General features: G+C 40.1%; 1 long non-coding RNA gene across 1 annotated transcript; it reads right to left on the reverse strand.

The window, feature by feature from the left end:
• Positions 1-15,211: 15,211 nt before the first annotated feature.
• On the reverse strand, positions 15,212-15,573 carry LOC117593326. The gene is made up of 3 exons (XR_004574774.1): positions 15,540-15,573; positions 15,346-15,461; positions 15,212-15,258 (listed from the first exon to the last, which is right to left on the reverse strand). It is a non-coding gene; the product is annotated as an uncharacterized LOC117593326 (long non-coding RNA).
• Positions 15,574-19,227: the final 3,654 nt, after the last annotated feature.

A 19,227-nucleotide genomic window follows, 5' to 3' on the forward strand; every position in this document is an offset into this window, starting at 1 on the left:
AGTGTATTTTCTTTGCACTGGAATTTATCTTTGAATAGGGCAGCCACTCCTACTTTCCTACCATTTTGACACACATTCATATAGCCAAATTTATCAGGTGCTGTCTAGTTAAGAATAATAGGACTACAATTTTCAGTTAGCCACGTTTCATAACGTCTAGGTTGTAGGATATTATAATGTCATTAACCAAGAATGATTTATTGGCAAGAGATCTGATATTAAGTAAAGCCGGCTTCATAGATCTAATAGGGGTTCCTGGACTAATAGGTTGACATGTCACAGTTTACAGATTAGACAAGTTTACTTTATAACTTGCATGGGCACGATTCCTTCTATTTCTAATCAACACAGGAAGTCCAACAGTAAGGCTTTTTTTGGTCTCTTGCGGTTTAAAATATAATAACCCAACATTTACTATGAGGGGGAGATTTGGGCATTATTTAACTCTTCAGCAATATAGATTTTATTTTTAAGAACATTACAATGACTGTGAGTTTAAAGGACATCTATTTAGTTTCTAATCATTCAGGATGATAAAGGCATGCTCAAATAAATACAGATTGAGCCATTGACTTGGCCAGTTAAGACCTTTTCTTGCCACTGTGAAACATCTTGTTAGCTTTGGCAATATTTGGGGTGTTGTCATATCAACAGATTTATAAGCAAGTTCCTGTTGTACCGATATATGCCGTAGCCATAGCACTACCATGTTTCCACTAAGGAGTTGGTATCTGTCATTTTTTAATATAGTGTAATTTTTTTCTGATATGTCCATCAGACATTTTTCTTGTGCTCTATAGACACTTCTTATTTTAACCTGGCTGATGACTCCTCACAGACACCATACAAGTCGTCAGGTCTTTTAGCGCTGAAACTAGCTCCTAAATATGCGATAAGTTAGGAGTTGTCAAGAGGACTCCTAAGTAACTAAGACCAAGACAAACAATCCTAAAAGGGCTGCTGACGGCAATCCGTCTCATAATCAAAGTTCAAAGTTTTAAAAAAACTTCAAAAGGTTTATTTGTCATTTGCAATAACTAATTATGGGAATGAAATTCTTGGTTTTCCTACACCCGACAGTGCAGTTAAAAGTTACAGTAATTATAAAAAATAAATAAGATAACATGAACTATTAATAATAACACTATACAAAAAAACACTATATAACTGTACAACCGTAGTGCAATGTAAAAGTGACAGGTGTGCATGATATGATTGGCAGTTGTGCATGATATAAAGTGACAGGTGTGCATGGGACTATGGATGGAAGGGAGGAGGGGTTCCTGAGTTGAGCAGCCTTACGGCCTGAGGAAAGAAACTGTCCCGTAGCCTGTTAGTTTTGGACGGAATACACCCACGGTCCGTGGCATGGGTGGCTGGGATTTGTAATGATTTGTTTGCTCCTCCTCCTACAACTCTGTGGTCGACGTTTTAGAAACATTTATTGATACAGCTTTTAACAAGGTATTGCCTTAATCGCGAAGGTATTATGTTCATAGTAGAGCTAGTCAGGGATGCAGTCATTTCACCACCAAACAGAAACAACCCAATAACACCGGAGATCAAGGTTGTGACAACTCTACACCACTTGGCCACAGGGAAAATGCAGCTATGCAGTGCAGATGACCTACCTATCTCAGTCATCTGTCAGTAGAATATTACATCAAACTATAAATGCCCTCCTCAGACCCCATATCTTGCGACAAATCATTCAGTTTCCTCATGATCGCCAACTACAAAGAAACAAAGGCGACTTCATGGCCATAGCTCGACCACCCAGATTAGTTGGTGGTGGGACACAAAATTGCACAAATTATTGCACTATCAAAAGATTAACACACATTTCTTTACGAGCTGCCAGACATGTGAGAGACTGACAATTATCTGAACATATCTAGACTAGTCAGTATATGTTTCTTGGTTTGATGTTCAATCAGTGACACTTGGCCTACTTTTTTATTTAATATAATTTCAATGTGGCAACGTGAAATATTCTTCGACTGTATTGCTGTGATGAATTCACTGACGGAGACCCCGCCCCTATCAGCCAATCACTGTGGGCATAGTAAGTAAGCTTGTTTGTGAAACATGACACCATCCTTAGCTTAAGATTTCTCCCTGTTCCTTACTAAACGTTGGTCTTTGTGAATAGGTTTTACGAGGAAACTCTTAGTTAGGAACTTTTAGTGCTGTTTAGGAGTCCTAGTGATAGAATGAAATGTTTTGTGAATATGGCCCCTGGTACACAAACTAATGTAATGTAAAAGGGGACTGGAAAAGGTCAGACTTACCCTAGTCCTTTGGAAGATTCTGTTACTGTTATACCTCTGGTTGCCCTGGTGGCGGGAGGTTCCATAGGAAGAGAGCTCCTATACATTTTGTAGTTTTTGTTACAGGCATAAGCAGAATTTCACCCCACTAAATCTTTTTTCAACTATCCCATTACTACCAGATGAGGATATTTCCTGAATGAACGATTCTCATTCTAAACCACTATACTAAGTGAAGAGCAGATTGGTTAATCTGACAACTTGCACACGGGCAACTATTTAAAAGGTCCTCATGACTATGACTGAAATTGGGATGGAAATCACAAGAAGTAAACAGGATTAAAACCAGAATCATGGGTTTGCAAGTATAGACTGTAATAGTATAAGTCATTATCCCCATAAAACCCTGCGAACTGGAAAAGTGTCTAGTAGTGTTATTACACCATTAATTTCTTCCATATATGGTATTTTTAAATTCACCTCAAATAAGGTTTGGATTTCATGTGGGTTTACACTACCTCACCATTTTGATGTCATTGTAAATATTTATAAGACAAGTTTACCTTAATCAATACTGGCTAACTACACCTAGTCATAACATCACCACTGACAGGTGAAGTGAATAACACTGAGTGGGATATATTAGGCAGCAAGTGAACATTTTGTCCTCAAAGCTGATGTGTTAGAAGTGTAAGGATCTGAACTAGGGGTGTAACGATCCATCTACATCGATGTACCGATTTATATTCCTATGATCCAACTACATCGATCTGTGCTCAGCAAGTTGGCCTTCCGGACGACACATATCGATCTAACATCGTTTTAAAATGTAATCAATAGATTTTATCGATACTAGGAAATAACCCATTGGATTTAAGCACTTCAGTCTTCATAGGAATGTTTTTTTCTTAGCACTTTTAATGGTAAAGGCGATAAACTCGATTCAGTCTGCCTATCCGTGGCGTCATCGCCCCGGGCCAGCAGCAGCGCAAAGACAACAAAACATAGCATGGCAGATGGCAGAGGACAAGCCGACGAGCGAGAAATTATCAAGCCACCATTGCGGTCCAGTGTGTGGAAAGTGTTGGTTGCACTTTATTTTTGATAGTAATATAGTAGTATTTTTATGTTGAAAACAAAAGCACAAGTAGCAGGTAAACCTACTGTTGAAATGTTGGTTGCACTTACTGTACTTTTATTGAAAATGTATTGAATATTGAGAATGAGAGCAGAACATTTTAACTTCCTGTTATTTCAACCTAAAGTGTCGGTTGCACTTTATTCAAATAAAATTTGAATGCATTTGCCATTAATTGTTCTTTACTTGTTTGTTTATATCCATAATTAATTGATACCTGATTCCCTTACAAGAAACCACAGGAATCTAGGAAACTTCACCTACACTGTCCAGTATCCAGGTATTTATTTCAGTCAAACGGGTTGAATTTTTGGCTGAAAAGATACTGAATCGATTTCAAGTCACTGAATCGTTTCGGATCGTATCGTTGTAAATGTACCATTATCGGGCTTGAATCGTATCGACAACCACGAATCGTGATACGAATCGAATCGTGGTTAAAATTAATCGTTACACCCCAAATCTGAACGACTTTGACAAGGGCCAAATTGTGATGGCTAGACAACAGAGCATCTCCAAAACTACAGCCCTTGTGGGGTGTTCCCGGTCTGCAGTGGTCAGTACCTATCAAAAGTGGTCCAAGGAAGGAAAAGCGGTGAACCGGCGACAGGGTCATAGGTGGCCAAAGCTCACTAATGCATGTCGGGAGTGAAGGCTGGCACATGTGGTCCAATTCATCAGATGAGCTACTGCAGCTCAAATTGCTGAAAAATTCAATGCTGGTACTGATAGAAAGGTGTCAGAACACACAGTGTGTCACAGTTTGTTTGTGTATGGGACTGCATAGCCGCAGGCCAGACAGGGTGTCCTTGCTGACCCCGCTTTCCTGGAGAACACATAGCATCAGGATGCACTATGGGAAGGGGGCAAGCCGACGGAGGCAGTGTGACGTACCACCTACCTAAGCATTGTTGCAGACCATGTGCACCCTTTCATGGCAACGTTATTCCCTGATGGTATTGGCCTCTTTCAGCAGGATAATGCACCCTGCCACAAAGCAAAAATGGTTCAGGAATGGTTTGAGGAACACAAGTTTGAGGTGTTGACTTGGCTTCCAAATTCCCCAGGAAGGTCCTGGCATAAATTGTGAAATTTTGGCACTGATTTTGACTGATCATGCAAAAAAACTCTTTTATTTAAGGATAGTGGTCATATGGAACCATTTGTTATCACATAGTTGTTTGGCTCCGTTTTGTTGTTTGGCTCTATTGCACAGATGTGTGCATTTCATCCAAATCCAATTCTACTATTCTGCCTGACAATGTGTGGACAGATGCCCCCAGTAGATTCCTGTATATTTAGGCTATGGAAAGATTTCCGATTGAAATAGTCAGCCTCCACATGTCCAGATGGGGACTTGCATGCACATGGGTACAGTCTATTGTGCCTATAACATTGGGGAAGCCTGAAAAAGAGGATTAGGATAATACTGAGGCTTGTCAACCTGTAGGCTACTTTACATTTATTTTAATGGTCACATACCTGCAACTGAATAAAATGCTTCCTTTGTGTTTCAAGATGACCAGGGCAAGTGATGAAAATATTCAGGTACTGCTTTAGAGCAAGACATACCCTCATTTCCTGGTATGCAGTTGCCTTTGCAAGACCTGCTGCATCACCAACACTGTACTAGGATGTCCCACATGTAAAGAAACGCTGAGCTACAGTATGCAGGCAGACTGAACAGTGGTCAAGGCATGGCTATGTTGAGTGTGCTTCCAGCAGACTGCATAGGTAAACATTGCTGGGCCTACTGAACCTGTACCTCTCCCACAGATACTCATCAGGGCAGCCCAGTGGAGAACTTCTGTCTCTGAAGATGGTGGTGTAAAGACTTTGTGTAGAATCTGACCACCTTCATCCACAGGGTTGTTAAGGAATGGACATGCCTTATTTGGTTACAACTGGCTGGTCTTTAGATGCATTGGTTATATTGGCTAAATCTCAAATTGCATACTTGCATACTATATAGTATGCCAGATTAGTATGCGAGAAGATTAGAATGTCTCAAATCATTGTACGCTGGAAATAGTATGCCAACGGTCTACTATTTCAGGTGGATTTTCGATTGATGTACCCATTCATGCTTGTTAGGTAATGTAGACTAAAACTACTTGTGCAGTGAAAGAGTAGGGGTTTTCACGATTCTCTTGTCTTTTCAATTGACAAAAAAGTCAGTTATCATCACCTATATTGATAGTTGCTGCATCAATGTAGATCATTGTTGTGCCCTGAAATTAAATAGCTTTGGCTGTGTAAAGTTCGTCTTCAGTCTCGCAAGCAATTCTCAATTATCATGACTATTACAAGCAGGACCATACTAGTATTACTGGCTTATAAGCTGTTAAAACGGCCTGTGGCAAAAGCCATACAGTTCATAGATGCTAATTGTGGTGGAAGTAAACTTCATAAGAAATGTTAGTCAGTTTAACACAATGCTTAATGGTGTCAAGCAAAATACACAAACCTGGCATGATGTTAATGCGTGGCAAAATGTAATGTTGAGACACCATATTATGACAATGAAGGTCCCAATCAGTCCCAATACTGGCATACTAGCTTACTTTATACTAAACAGAACGTACTTTACCATCATCTGCGAAGTACGTACTGTACGTGTAGTAAGCAGAATGCGATTTAAGATTCAGCCATAGTCTAGGTCTATATAAATTAACTATTGGCTTTTGAAGATAGTGAAAGTGGTAAGACATGCTTTTCTTAACTTGTTTATTTTTATTTACATGTTGTTTGGAACTAAATTAAACACAACAATTCATGCTTGGTCACAATGACAGAATTTATATTTCCGAACACGGACAGGACAAAAGTGATGTGAGCGAGAAAATACAGGGAAAGTTTTTTTGGGATTCTGTTTCCGCCTGTTGGACATTCCTTAAAACACAGAAAAATGTTGCTTGACAGTTAGCAGGCTAGTTCAGATGTATAAGTTACCTTAGTTATTGAGCAGGGACTCCTATAAGCCTCAATAATGGAACAGAACTCTCACTTAAATTAGCCAGACATATCAAAATAAGCCTGGATTTTCCTTTATCTGCCTTGATGGAATACCCCCATGGAAACAAAAGAAACCACTGGTGTCTCCAGCAATCGGCAACGACCAGGTCAGAGAATGAAAACAACTGCAGTTATTGACAGAAGAATGACCAGAGCTGTGTAACAATACTCAAATAAGTGTCAGTGAAATTGCTGTGATCCTGATTTTGGGTTTTCCCATACCACCTTATTATTACAAAAACCTAATTAAGGGGTGTCATTTCACATTGGTATACCTTCATAGTTTCCATCATGCCCTGTCCATTGACTGCATTAAGAGAGACCAATTTCTGATCCTGATCAAAGTTATTTCCTATTCTGTTAATTAATCATCCACATCAACTGTAAGAAATGAATGTATGCTAACCTAGGGTATATTGACTGAAATTATCAAGGTTGTAGTCTTGAGTATACGGTAATATATATTTTGTTACCAGTTAATGTTCTCCTGGATATCAACAGATACTTGAGAAGACCAATAGTTTAGTTTTGGGTGAACCTAATTGAATAAATGTAAATGTGGGAGTGCCGGTTTCTTTCATTGTTGGAGAAAACAAAGGAAGATGGCCAGAGAATCTGGCGTCAGTCCTCCGTTTTCACACCTTCCGTAACAAAGAATCAACCTTTTGATCAAGAGTATACAAAGCCCCCTATAGCCATAAGACTTAGAGCAATCCATCCTAAAGCCCCCTATAGCCATAAGACTTAGAGCAATCCATCCAGTGTTTCTTCTGATTCTGATGTGCAATTGACTTGTCCCATACAACCGAATGAATCAACATTTCCAACTGCTATTTACGTTTGAACACTTCCGATTGTAAGTCTTATTACAGAGAGGAATTTTTGTTGAGTTTCTTTATTGATGATGTAATGAATGATGGCAGCAGCAGATTTAATTCAGATACATACAGAAGCATCCTGGCTACCAATATGCAAGAAAATGCCACCAAACTCATTGGGCAGTGTTTCACAATGCAACAGTACTCAAAACACTGCCAGCACAAGTAGTTAGTCAGGGGGAAAAAGCCAATGGTTTTAAATTGACCAAGTCAATCTCCTGATTTAAATCCAATTGAACATGCATTTCACTTGCTTAAGAGGAGACTTAAGTCAGAAACTCCCCAAAACAAGCAACAGGTCAAAATGGTTGCAGTAAAAGGCTTTGTTAAGTCTGTCAAAGTCACTACTGTTATTGCATACAAGGGATTTGCGCTTTTCTTACTTCTTACATTTGCTTTAAGTTGAATTGTCCCAATACTAATGCTCACATGAAATGGGGGGTTGAACTCTGAAAGTGCTGTTATTCTTGGTTTGAATAACATATGTGTGAATCAGCCAAAAAAAACGATGACAGTCCATACATTTGTCTCATAATCATCTTTTCATTGTGTTTTCATTGACTGTGTTGTCTAAAAGAGTTTGAATGTAAAATATTCTGTTATGTAGATTAGAGAGTTTCTTAATCATAATATGAGGTGTAGTCATTCTGTCAAACTCAGTAGAAATTCTATATGATAAAACAGAATAAAAAACACAATTCTGCTGAAAGAGGCCACTGCCCTCAGGGAATACCATTGCCATGAACGGGTGTACCTGGTCTGCAACGATGTTTAGGTAGGTGGCACATGTCAAATTGGCATCCACATGAACGCCTGGACCTAAGGTATCCCAGCAGAACATTGCCCAGAGCATCACACTCTCTCCACCGGCTTGTAGTCTTCCCACAGAGCATCCTGGTGTCATCACTGTCCAGGTAAACGGTGCACATGTACTGTACATGGCAGTCCACGTGATGTAAAAGAAAACATGACTAACCGGACCAGTTGACTTTCTTCCAAGGACCAGTTCCAACGTTCGCTTGTCCATTGTGGAGGCTCATCAATGTAATGTTCTTAATTATTAATTATGTAACAGAATAACAGAATATTTCACATCCATGCCACAAACTGTTTGCCCCGCCTACCATCAGGCAGGTCTCTTCATTCCCATACCAGCAGGCTCAGGAACAGTTTCTTTCTAGCTACTGTAACCCTGCTGAACTCTGTGACCCATCACTAACAATGCCCAACACTTAGTACTGCCTCTTAGGGACCTTATTGCACTTCTCCCTTTGTACTACTGGACTCTGACACTGCTTTGAATGTACAACTGAAAATGTCCTTATAGACTGATTAGGAAAAGTTCAGTTGTTCATGTACATGTCTACTTCGGGAACCTTATTGCTGCTATCCCTGCATTTCAATTGCACATGCTATCTTGCACCTTCAATTTGCCTCGATTGCACATTTAGATTTGCATTTGTCATCATTACACATGTACAGTGGGTACTGAAAGAATTCAGACCCCTTTAAATTTTTCACTCTTTGTTTCATTGCAGCCATTTGCTAAAATCTAAAAAGTTTTTTATTACTCAGCACCCCATCTTGACCGAAAAAAACAGAAATGTAGAAATGTTTGCAAATTTATTAAAAAAGAAAAACTGAAATATCACATGGTCATAAGTATTCAGACCCGTTGCTGTGACACTCATATTTAACTCACATGCTGTCCATTTCTTCTGATCCTCCTTGAGATGGTTCTATTCCTTCATTGGAGTCCTGCTGTGTTTAATTAAACTGATTTAATAAAAACTTGATTAGGAAAGGCACACACCTGTCTATACAAGACCTTACAGCTCACAGTGCATGTCAGAGCAAATGAGAATCATGAGGTAGAATGAACTACCCAAGGAGCTCAGAGACAGAATTGTGGCAAGGCACAGATCTGGCCAAGGTTACAAAATAATTTATGCAGCACTCAAGGTTCCTAAGAGCACAGTGGCCTCCATAATCCTTAAATGGAAGAAGTTTGGGACGACCAGAACTCTTCCTAGACTTGGCCGTCCAGCAAAACTGAGCAATCGTGTGAGAAGAGCCTTGGTGAGAGAGGAAAAGAAGAACCCAAAGATCACTGTGGGTGAGCTCCAGAGATGCAGTAGGGAGATGGGATAAAGTTCCACAAAGTAAACTATCACTGCAGCCCTCCACCAGTCGGGGCTTTATGGCAGAGTGGCCCGACGGAAGCCTCTCCTCAGTGCAAGACATATGAAAGCCTGCATAGAGTTTGCCAAAAAACACATGAAGGACTCCCAGACTATGAGAAATAAGATTCTCTGGTCTGATGAGACCAAGATTGAACTTTTTGGCGTTAATTCTAAGCAGTATGTGTGGAGAAAACGAGGCACTGCTCATCACCTGCCCAATACAATCCCAACAGTGAAACATGGTGGTGGCAGCATCATGCTATGGGGGTGTTTTTCAGCTGCAGGGACAGGACGACTGGTCGCAATTGAAGGAAAGATGAATATCCTGAACAGACATATCCTGGAAGAAAACCTCATCTAGAGTGCTCAGGACCTCAGACTGGGCCGAAGGTTCACCTTCCAACAAGACAATGACCCTAAGCACACAACTAAAATAACAAAGGAGTGGCTTCGGAACAACTCTGTGACCATTCTTGACTGGCCCAGCCAGAGCCCTGACCTAAACCCAATTGAGCATCTCTGGAGAGACCTGAAAATGGCTGTCCACCAACGTTCACCATCCAACCTGACGGAACTGGAGAGGATCTGCAAGGAAGAATGGCAGAGGATCCCCAAATCCAGGTGTGAAAAACATGTTGCATCATTCCCAAGAAGACTCATGGCTGTACTAGCTCAAAAGGGTGCTTCTACTCAATACTGAGCAAAGGGTCTGAATACTTATGAGATATTTCAGTTTTTCTTGTATAGGCAAGAAAGTGTTACATCTCACAAAATAACTGACATTTCATCAATACATGTTAATCTGGTCTAAACCAATTCCTCTTATCATTTTCTCTCTCCACCCAAGGTTCTTCCAAATGCAAGTCGCCCACCTGCATTTTACAAATACTTCTTGAGTTCAGTTGTCCACCCGTGTCTTGTCCCTCTGTTAATTACGAAACCAAGAACATATCTTGCATTCTTCCTACTTAGCTAAATACAGGGTTGGTACCTTTCTAATTAGCCCAATACTAAACCAGTAATTATTTACTACCCTATACATCTGTAAAAGGCACTAATACATTAGTTCAACACATTTCTATAACAAAACCCTGCTCATTTTATGATGCTGAAATCTTGCACTCTGCTACATATGCTCCATTTTTCATGACTATGTTGTGGCCTTAAGAATGATCTCACTCAGTCTAGGCTAGCACAGGTTGTCACTTGTTTGTTTTTAACCAATGATTTGTTTACATGATGGGACTTTCCAGCCTGAAATCTATATCAGATGGATGACAATGTGATTGGAGTGCTCTTTTAGATATCTTTACATTTGTTTAACACGCACTAAATCAGACTAAACTTGTTGTTTGCCAAAGGAATTGTGGGTAAATGCACAATAAACAATTTTTATATTTCGCAGTTACATACCAGAATCACTCACTGACCTACTAAACATAAGTTTGATTTATTTTTTTATTTTTTAGACTGCATGAGGATAATAGATTTACATGTTTAATGTGGATTCATTCCAAAACTGTAAATTAACTTACTCTAGAAATGTACTACATCTCTACACATACCTACTTCTTTAACACTTCCAAAGGATATCATTAGTTTATTAATTAGTGCCACTAGTATTACCTTTTTCTAATTCCATTACAAAATTGTCACTTCATATGCTTCATATGCTTATACTATACTTTTATTGCCATTCTTAAGGAACATGTCTTTTTCCAACATTTCCTGGACCTGAGTTGGGGATGGCCTTCAACCACAGAGTTCCTGTCATACCACATTCTGACTGGCCTGGACTAACCATTTTATTTCTGATCAAGTGGCTCTGATTGGTTATGAAGTCTCAATCAATTGACTGCTTTCATATTTTCTTTGACAATACATTTTTCACCTGACTCCATGCAAGATCTCACCATGTAGGGCATCAATGATCATGAGGAAGGTGAGGGATCAGCCCAGAACTACACGGCAGGACCTGGTCAATGACCTGAAGAGAGCTGGGACCACAGTCTCAAAGAAAACCATTAGTAACACACTACGCCGTCATGGATTAAAATCCTGCAGCGCACACAAGGTCCCCCTGCTCAAGCCAGCGCATGTCCAGGCCCGTCTGAAGTTTGCCAATGACCATCTGGATGATCCAGAGGAGGAATGTGAGAAGGTCATGTGGTCTGATGAGACAAAAATAGAGCTTTTTGGTCTAAACTCCACTCACAGTGTTTGGAGGAAGAAGTACAACCCCAAGAACACCATCCCAACCGTGAAGCATGGAGGTGGAAACATCATTCTTTGGGGATGCTTTTCTGCAAAGGGGACAGGATGACTGCACTGTATTGAGGGGAGGATGGATGGGGCCATGTATCGCGAGATCTTGGCCAACAACTTCCTTACCTCAGTAAGAGCGTTGAAGATGGGTCATGGCTGGGTCTTCCAGCATGACAACGACCCGAAACACACAGCCAGGGCAACTAAGGAGTGGCTCCGTAAGAAGCATCTCAAGGTCCTGGAGTGGCCTAGCCAGTCTCCAGACCTGAACCCAATAGAAAATCTTTGGAGGGAGCTGAAAGTCCGTATTGCCCAGCGACAGCCCCGAAACCTGAAGGATCTGGAGAAGATCTGTATGGAGGAGCGGGCCAAAATCCCTGCTGCAGTGTGTGCAAACCTGGTCAAGAACTCCAGGAAACGTATGATATCTGTAATTGCAAAGGTTTCTGTCCCAAATATTGAGTTCTGCTTTTCTGATGTATCAATTACTTATGTCATGCAATAAAATGCAAATTAATTACTTAAAAATCATACAATGTGATTTTCTGTATTTCTGTTTTAGATTCCGTCACTCACAGCGGAAGAGTACCAATGATAAAAATTACAGACTTCTACATGCTTTGTAAGTGGGAAAACCTGCAAAATCGGCAGTGTATCAAATACTTATTCTCCCCACTGCATATATATATATATTACTGTTGCAGGACTTTATGCTGGAAGGTGAAGATACTTTGCAAAGCAGTTCAAGGATATTGTTAATAATAAACTAGTTTGGTTGCTATATGTATTTTGGATTATTTTACTCTATCAATGTTATTCTCTTAATACACATCATTGGTGTTGCCGGTAATAAAGCCAGCTGTCCACTAACTGAACTTAAAGGGGTGGCTAAAGTTAGCTGATGTTTGTAGAGGCTGCTTAAACGGTTTTTCACCACCATATTTAAAAACATCTGTCGAACACCTGTCCGATCTCTGCGTCTGTACAAAACATATTTTTCGCCCTAAACATGTTTGGTGTATTTGAATGCTTTTGCAGATAGTTCCATTAACAAAAAGCAAGCCAGATATATATGGAGCTAGATATTTGCCAAAAGGTTAAGCGTACGCATTGTTAGGATCATAAAAATATAAATTCGTGAATGGATATTATCGTAAAAATTGTCATATGTAAAACATGAAACATAAGCAGGAAATTAGATCTGTGAACGAACAAACACCCTTTTACGACATTTAATTCTTACTTTACCACTCCATTTCTTTGTTTACAAATAGTTTTTTTACATACAAAGTTTTTGTTATGATAGGGTGACCAGGGGCCTGTTGCACAAAAGTAGAATGAAGAAATCCAGGATAACTGAAAAAGCGCAGCTTGACTTAGCGTGATCCGCTCATCGCGGCTTAATCGTTGCACGTTTGCCGAGCCAGGATGAGAAGGTGAAGCTATGTCAAGCCAGGTGTAGATAGTCGGGATAAGTGCACGTCCACGGCTTTCTGAAATAGACCACGGTATCGATCACAGATTCACTGATTCAGAGATGGAGAAGACGCGTGCGGCATATGTTTCACCCGAGGAGCAGCAACTCATTATGGAAAGTTATGAGGAGGTAAAGCATATAAAATGCAGAAAAGGAAATACGGTGGCTGTTATTAAACTGAGAGAAAAAGCCTGGCAGACAATAGCGGACCGACTGAATGCGTAAGGATTTTAAAATATCTACTTTCTAGAAAAGTTGTACACTGTTTTAATTGCTTTTAATATGCTTGTTTTATGTGTCGGTTTCAGTGCTGTATCTCGTTGTGTGATAAATGTGCTGGTTGTACTGTAGGTGTCTTTGAGTAGCCTAACATGTAAAGCACAATATAAATAACATTATATTATTTAGCCTACTTTGCCATAAAAGTGAGCTGGGGGAATTCATGTTCCTCAGGAAATGTACCCTAAAGACTAGGCTTAATTTCAAACTCTCATGCGAGAATGTTTTACAACCATGTGCACAAATCTCTAGAAGCTATGTCTATGTCTAAATATCTTCCTACAATTAATGTTCATACAGAACAAATGTGACTGGGCAAAAAAAGAACCTGGCAACAAGTCAAGATCAAATATAAAAACATTTTGCAAGCTGGTAAGTGCCTTAATTCTTAACAGTGTGCAAATGGTATGTAGAAACTACTTACAAGATTCCTGCTCACATATTTTATCTAAACAGATTTTAGCTGTTAAGAAGACTCATTTGTCTGGCACTGGGTTGGGGCCGCCAGCTCCAGACTTCACCCCAGCTGAGGAAATGGCCCTTGATTTGAACCAAGGAAGGCCTGTGATGGAAGGATCTGTATGTAACAGGATCCAGACGCAGTACAGTATGACAGCCAGCCTGGCAACATAGTAAGTATGGGCTAATGGAAATCTGAATTATGCACAATTCCTGCTGTGCTAATCAATGGGTGGTTTACAGAATTCACAAACTGTAAGATGTCTGTATACATGACATCTGAACAAGCAAATAGAGCTGGCAGATGCACATATTGCTGTGAGTAAAAGGACTCTCCAGGATCTGGACCTTGGTATAGAAATCAAAAATAGAACACTGAGGAAAATCCAGAAACTAGAAAAATAAGTGAATTCAATCCCCACTGTTAGCTCATCTGTAAAACAATGTATTAATCATGATTTTTTTTCTCTCTCCCAAGCTCCAAACTGACAAGTGACAGCACTAAAATAAAAAGCTTAAAAAGCATTGTGATGTTCCCTGTGTGATGAATGTACACTACACTATGCAAAGTTATTAGTTCAGTGAGGTGAGATGAAAATTGAGGTTATGAAACCAAAGTAAGCTACTATAATATTGAATAAAACATTAGGCCTAATTAAGGAGTAACACAAACAATCCTTTATTGGAGAAGGACAAGACAATGCAATCACTCATCTGAAATAATGTATTGGTCTCTGACCAGCCTGCCATTAATGTCATCTGGGAATATAGCTGCATTGTCCCACTCAATCTCCGGTGACACTGCTGGACCCCTTTCCTTTCTCAGACAGGCAATATTGTGTTGGACCGTGCAGGCTACAGTAATGTCACAGGCCCTGTCTGGGGTGACCCTCAGGTGGTGGAGACACTGAAATCGTGACTTGAGAAGGCCAAATGCCATCTCAATTCAGGCCCTTGTTCTTGCATGGGCAAGATTGTATCCTTGCTGTGCTGCTGTCTGAGGGTCTGCAAGGGGAGTGAGGGTCTGCAAGGGGAGTGAGAAGGTATGTCTCACAGGCATAACCCTTGTCTCCCAGCAGAACGGCAGAGAATTCACCTGAGAATGCAAAATGTAATCATTACAACTACACAAGTAAAACCTTTGACGCAATTGTGTTTATCAGTGAAATGTGTGTGGCCTACCTTGTGATAGTCGCTGGGAAATGGTACTGGACCTAAAAACTCGGGAGTCATGGAAGGACCCAGGCCACTTTGCCTCCACATTGGTAATGATGCAGGCAGCATCACAGATCATCTGAAACAATGCAATGTTTCCTATTCAGTATACATGTCATGCACAGAATACATTTGGGCTAGTTGACAGTGACTAAATAATTTTTACCTGAACATTGATACTGTGGAAGGATTTTCTGTTGACACAATCTCCCTCGTGGGCCTCTGAGGGGAGTTTAATGCGGATCTGTGTGCAGTCCAGCGCACCAATGACATTAGGGAACGCTGTAACACAAAATAGTCTGAGTATATCCTGTGACTGTTGTAATGTAACACATTTTTGTAATCTGTAATTCATGTTACCTGCAATCTTGTAGAAATCTCTTTGATGAAGCACATTCTTCTGTGGCCAGCGAATGTAATAAAGATGTGTGCCAAGGATTTGAGTGCCAAACGCACTTCTGACACAACGGCAAATAGTCCCTTTATTTAGGATTTCGGCATGTCCCACGGCATATAAAAACATGCCGCTTCTAAAAAAAAACGCAGTGCCACACAATAACGGATTCCATCTCCAGTAAATCGATACCTCTCATGCAGGTACTCGTCGGGAAAAGCTAAAGCGTCTGATCTGTCCCGAAACACCCTCTCACGCTTGAAAGTGTCTAAATATCAGCGCTTCTTCATCCAAAACGTCATTCAGAAATGGGCATGCCATGGTGCAGGGAGAAACACTGGTGAATGGGACTTTATATATTGCCCTCATCACTGACTTCATTGAAATCCCCGTTGCAAATTAATCAACCATTACAAACCATCTAAACTGCAATAGTAGGATTTCAATTAAACTCGTCACAGCAATAGTGACAAGTAATGCATGTTAACAATAAAGTAGAAAACATTCAGAAGACAACGGAACAACTGTTAAAGACGTTTATTTCGGATCAGAGCGGCAGCTGATTTAACACGTGACTCCAGGATTAATCTTAGCCTGGCTGTTAGCCTGCTCTGGAGCAGGCTAGCTGCAAAGAATAAATCTCCATGGTTACTTGGCTGGGTTTAATTCAGCCTGCTTTTGTGCAACCAAGTCAAAGCTAAATTAATCCAGGATAACTTGGATATCCCGGCTTAATCCCTTATCCTGGTTTTGTGCAATACCCCTCAGACCAGTCCCTGTTTTTGGTGGCATGACCCGGCTTGAGTTATCCCCAGAAATATCCTTGTTTTTAACTCTGCGTTAAAAAGGGACCTCAAAAATTACCGGGCAACCTACTGGTTAACATCTCAATCCCGCTGTGCTTGTTTTTGGCCAACAGGGGACGCTGCTCGCTATAGTAGCTTCATTCATTCTTCTGCTAATTACTTGCTCACGCTTGTTTTTAGAGAAATCTGCTGTAAGATACTCAGCCATGTGTCAAGTGAATCCACAACAATCATACCCAATATTGCTTTGATGATCTTTAAAACCTGTGGTGAAAGGCATTTGTCCATTTTGTGAGAACTCTTGTTAACATTTGAAAGGTATGACAGATTAAGAGGACCTAGCTGATCACCAATCCAATGGTAGTTTCTTGCTGGGTATGCCGGTGGAATGTATTGTAGGAAATGTTCAAGAGAGTCTGTAGATTCAAAGTATTCTGGAAAATTAAGGGGCACTCTGTGTTTGCAATCATTGCTGGCGTTTTGCTCCGTCCATGCCACTGGTCACAATGTAACTCAGAGGATATGAAATACATATTGCCCTATACAGAAAAAAACATTCTATATGCAGAGTTGGGGAGTAATGGATTACAAGTAATGTAAACCTATCTCATTCAACGTAATCCGTTACATGTAATTACAATAAAACAGTAACTGTAATAATCTGTTACTTTTCCAACTAAAATATTGTAATCGGATTACAGATACTTCTGAAAAATGTATGATTACTTTTGGATTACTTGTTTTCAATTGAAGAGCTGCGCAAAATAATTATGACATATTGCATGTTTGATTTTATTATGTCATGTTTTATTTTTTTTTAACCAAAATAACAATTACGCACCTCAGTTGTTGTGTGTGTGTGATCATTATGCACGCAAAGGTGGGCGCGCATAACCAGAATACTGACAATGAAGAGCTAGTTTAATTTTCTCCTGTTTTGGTTGATTGGATGGTTGATTGGATAAATATATCTATGATAATATTAGCTGACCAATATAAAATGTGATTTAGTTATCTACTGTCGTGTCACGACACTGGTGTAGTGGAGTGTGTAGAAAAACTTCGAGCCAAACACAGGGAGGTGATAAACGAAACTTGAATATTCTTGAATGATCAAAATCAAAGGCACGCTATAACACGGCGCAAAAACGCTGAAAGATATAGAACTGTACCACACAAAGACACCCAGAAACACAGGAACTAATATAGGCAACCTAATGAGGGAATGGACACCAGGTGTGTGCAATAACAAGATTTGACAGTGACGTGGGAGGAGGAGTGGCGTGGCTAGAAGGCCGGCGATGACGCACGCCGAATACCACGTCGGGGGGATGGCACACGTCCTCCACACGCGTCCTCGTTACATGTCGACGCATCATTCTCAGAACAATGATAGGCCATAGGCCTACCTGGGCTAGTGTTATATATTTTTTTTATTTCAAGGTTTATTTGTCAAATGCACCGAACAACACAGCCAGGAAGAGTTGCACTGAACAACTCAGACAGGAAAGTTTAGGCAACAATTTGTTAGATAGCTGTAACATGGCGCTGCATTCCAGATAAAACATTATATGGAATTTATCCAGAAATTTAGGAGAAAGGTGTGTTGGGAAGCACTCTGCAAACGGATGATGATTTGCATTTGAGGCAGCCACGTCAAATCTGTAGGCCATGTGATTCTGCTTGCTATGCATTACAGAAAACTGCGTTCATTTGATATCATTGGCTGCCGGCGACATATATTTTATGCTTAGAGTGCAGGTGTATAATCACAGTTTATTTCTTTAATTTGCACATTGAATATCCATCGGTTGGTGAAATCAGCTTTATATTTGAGATTCAGCAGACATTCACATTTGTTCCTCTGTTCAGGTTCCCTTCCACATTTAGGGACCGTGGTAAAAAAGTAAACCAGTAATTGCCGAAATGTCAGTAGACGAATACAGTATCATTATGGACTCTCATCAACATTGTAGTGGCCGTTTGTCACAAACAAACGAAAAATTTAAACGACAACTTCAAGCACCCTGGGCAGTATTGCAAGAAATGACTGTATTCCAGACTGGATTCGGTGTTGTGGCTGGTTTATTTGTTCCAACTGAGCAAATATTACAGCATCTCTCACGTTGGTGAAAAATCATGTGCCCATCACCCAGGTGCGTACATGGCATCTTCTTCTTCCTACCTATATTCACCTTTACCTGTGCCCACCACTGCCCTCTGGTGTCTAAATCAAACATTGTAATTATTAAAATAACCATAAATAAAAACTAAACATATAAATAAGAAACAATTAACTAAACAAACAAACGAATATTACCAAAAAGATATATTACTAATATGAAAAAAATCATAATAATAGACATATTAATCTACAAAATGACCACTACTGAAACACACTAATGTAGCTCCAACACTCCGGCTCCTAATTGTGCATTGTCACAATTACTGAACTCTCAAAACGGAGCTACACTATGTATTCAAACTATATCAGGCTTAGACGTCTTGCCGCACCTGCAAAAAAAAAAAGAGAGAAAGAAAGAGAATGATAGAGCAGACAAAGAGAGAAAGTCAGTTCATGTGATCACAATGCTGCCTCCAGCAGCAGGCACAGCTTCGTCGCAGGTCTCTCTAAAATGCTGGTGTTCGTTTGGAGGCGGACAGAGCGCACAACCCCATTCACATCTGATCTGACATCCAAAACTTTCCCCATCATCCAAGATCCTCTTGAAGCTGTAGCATCTGTCACAATATCTCCATGTATAAGATTTCTTCTTAGTGCTGTCCACTTTTGTCTCTGTTGCATCAATGGCAGGTACTCAGAAATCCATCTCTTCCAAAAGAGTTC

This window comes from Esox lucius, chromosome 2 (assembly GCF_011004845.1).
Source record: "Esox lucius isolate fEsoLuc1 chromosome 2, fEsoLuc1.pri, whole genome shotgun sequence".
Taxonomy (NCBI): Eukaryota; Metazoa; Chordata; class Actinopteri; order Esociformes; family Esocidae; genus Esox; species Esox lucius.